The sequence below is a fragment of the Mus pahari genome, chromosome 15 (assembly GCF_900095145.1).
Source record: "Mus pahari chromosome 15, PAHARI_EIJ_v1.1, whole genome shotgun sequence".
Taxonomy (NCBI): Eukaryota; Metazoa; Chordata; class Mammalia; order Rodentia; family Muridae; genus Mus; species Mus pahari.
Genome location: NC_034604.1, coordinates 57928184 through 57931438, shown reverse-complemented (window position 1 = coordinate 57931438; position 3255 = coordinate 57928184). Strand labels below are relative to the sequence as shown.

The following is a 3255-nucleotide window of genomic DNA, read 5'->3' as shown; positions in this document are numbered from 1 at the left end:
GTTCATCTACTCTGCTGCTGAGGCTCTCCTTGGAATTAGAACTTACTTCTTACGGATGCCAACGTAGACGGAAGACCAGCCACTCTCTAGGAATCCTCTTGGATGCTAACACCAGATTGGGACTGCGAAGACATGCAGTCTCATGGACCAGGAGACAGCCATTACTGAAACACAGCCTTTAAGCCACTCTAGTACATTCACTTTTAATATGTAAATAAATATATGTTGATTCTATCAGTTCTGTTTCTTTAGGTTAGGACACCACATTAATCATTTATATTAAAGGATGGAAAATGAACCAGGTACTTTGGCCCACACTTACAGTTGTGATAATCAGGAGGTTAAGGCAAGAGTTTGAGTATAGCCTGGGCCACATAGTATGATAATGTCTCAAGGAGAAATCAATGTAAAACAATCAAACAAAACAAAATTAAAACCAAAGCAGAAGCATTGTCATACTTAAATCTCCTTTTCTACCACCAAGTTCACCACTGATACAGACTATTAAAATCAATCTTCAAATACCTTCTCCAGCATTTATAATCTCTAGTTTGGTGATATTGTCGTTTATATCGCAGATATAGTTATACCCATCAGAAAATAATTAGCACTATGTTTTAATAGGAAGTGAAATCAAGAAGAATTAGATCTAAAATAGCAGTGGCCAAATGTCATTAATTACCACAATAAAAGAAAGAAAGAGAGAGAGAAAAAGAAGAAAGAAAGAAAGAAAGAAAGAAAGAAAGAAAGAAAGAAAGAAAGAAAGAAAGAAAGAAAGAAAAAGAAGGAAAGAAAGAAAGAAAGAAAGAACACTTGATGAGGAGCCTGGAATGAATGTGGAAAGCTGGAATGGAGCTTTCAAGGAGGAGAGAATCAATTCCAGTCTACGGATCATCAGGGCTAGTAAAACCGTTGTGGTAGAAACCCAACAAGGAGAATCTGACTGCAGCAGAGTTCATACTCTAATTTGGGAGAAAATGTAGCTGATGGGACCGGGATGTTTAGGGTTTCAAAGAATAGAGCAGAAACTTTAGTTCCACATGGGAAGTGAGAGTCTCTGTTGTTGAGGCTCAGTGAGTATGCTTAGGAAGTTCATTCTTCTTGATGGGCAGAAGGGCTAGAAATGAAAGGATGGACTGGTGATTGGGGAAGTCTGGGGGATATTTTGGAGAATGGAACAGTGGCATCTGGAGATGGGTTGGATCTGGGGGTTGAGAAGAGGAAGGGCTCAGAGATCCCCAGATCCCAGTCTAGGGGAATGAAAGGTGATAATGGTATTCAAGGAACAGAAGATTGGATCTGAAGGGAGGACCACGGTGTGGTTCTACATATGTTTCAGAGGATGTATAAGAGGAGAGGTGTGAAGAGCTTAGGCTGAATAAGACAGAGGTAGTAGAAGAATTTCAGAGAAATCTACAGAAATCAGGAAGAGAGAATTTCAAAGAAGCGCGGGAGTAGGTATGGGGGTTGTTGGGTGACATGAGTGTGGGAGGGAGTTGTCAAATGTGTCAAATGATGTAGAAAAAAAATGTGGGCAGCTTGGTTAGATAAAGCACTTGAGATATGACCTTAAGGAATTCTGTTTCAATTAGTGTGATGGTGACAGACAGTCACAATGACTGAGCAGAGCATGAAGCTCTAGGGCAGAAAGGGCAACAAAGCAGAGGAGGCAATAGCCCAAAGGACATGAGTGATGTCACTTTATCCAGTCACCCTTCCCTTTAATACATCTAAAATCTTTAAACAAAGATCTAAGAAATGGATGTGGCCTTGGGGAGGGAGGTGCTTTGAGGAGGTATTGTCTGCCAGGTGCCACAGAAACTAAGATTCTGTGCTTCAAACTTTCTGGATGGGCCTCACTGAGATGGTGGCAGGGGACAGTAGCAATTTGGCCATTAAGAGCTAGGGTTAAAAAAGAAATGTAAATCATCATCGAAATCACCAGGGTGGGTGAAAATGGGTCATGGCCATAATGGAGGTAACAGAGGAACAGAGTCATTCAAACTAAGGACAAAGGGGTTTTTGAGTGCTGGGCCAGACTTATAAAAACTGGCAAGTTTGGGGGCATCTCTCCTTTGGGGAAGACAAGAGGGCTTTCCTCAAGTGCTCACCACAGGTAGAGACTTTGGAGGGGTTTCCGTATGACCATAAGCAGCTATCCATACCTCCATACATATGACTCATGGAGATTTGCTTGGACAGGACTTCTGCCTCATTATGACGAGGACACAGACAAGCTTCTCATTTTTGATAGGCCTAAAAGTTCAAACTCTTTCCTTCCAGGTCAAAGTCAGCACAAGACTGAAGACATCATTAGCTGTCCTTCAGCTCTGAGAGGGATTCCTGCAGGACTCAACACTCAGCTCAGGAGGCACAGAGCTTCCCCAGAGGGAATGTGCTGGGTAATTTAAAATCTCTGAGGTTCTTGGAGAAAAGGGCTTTCTCCTTTCTGTCATCCCACTAGAACACAATAAAGCTTGTCAGTCACACACCGTGATACATACTGTAGACAAATATTCCAATCTAGGCATAGGAAGGCATGGGTTTAGATTATGTGTGTTCAGTAAGTCTTCTCTACAAAGGATGGCTATAGTGCTGGTGTAGAAAATGAAACCATCGATACTGAGTGTCCTGGGAGGTCAGACTGCTGTCAGACATGGCTGCTGGACATGGACACAGACATGATCATGGTAAAGTGGAACTTCTAGATTACAGATGGTGGACAATTGAAGGGACACCATTAGAAGTAATGCCGAAGAAGCTGGCTGCAGGAAGGCTGAGGGGTCCATGGGCTCGCAGTGAGGCTTGGAGATACACGGGCAATGTGATGTCATCTTCATGAGTGTAATATTAAAAGGATTCAAAAGGGGGGTTTGCTGCGTTTGTGGCAGCTTTAGGGGCTGAATATTTCCTGGCTTCCCAGAATGAAGTGTCACCGAAGAGAGCATCTTGTGACTTCTCTTTCATAAAAATAAGGTTCTCTCACTGTTGCATCCTTGGCTATATGTTTGTCCTTGAAAGAGTATTAGTATGGTTTAATAAAATAAGGAAAACTGGAAAGAGAATGAAAGAAAGGAAAGAAAGAAAGAAAGAAAGAAAGAAAGGAAAGAAAGAAAGAAAGAAAAGAAGAAAGGAAGATAGAAGGAAAGAAAGAAAAAAGAAAGGAAGGAAGGAAGGAAGGAAGGAAGAAAGAAAGAAAGAAAGAAAGAAAGAAAGAAAGAAAGAAAGAAAGAAAGAAAGAAAGAAAGAAAGAAG

General features: G+C 41.5%; 1 pseudogene; it reads left to right on the top strand.

The window, feature by feature from the left end:
- The first annotated feature begins 2656 nt into the window (after window positions 1-2656).
- LOC110332964 overlaps window positions 2657-3255 on the top strand; it is a 32698-nt pseudogene continuing 32099 nt past the window's right edge.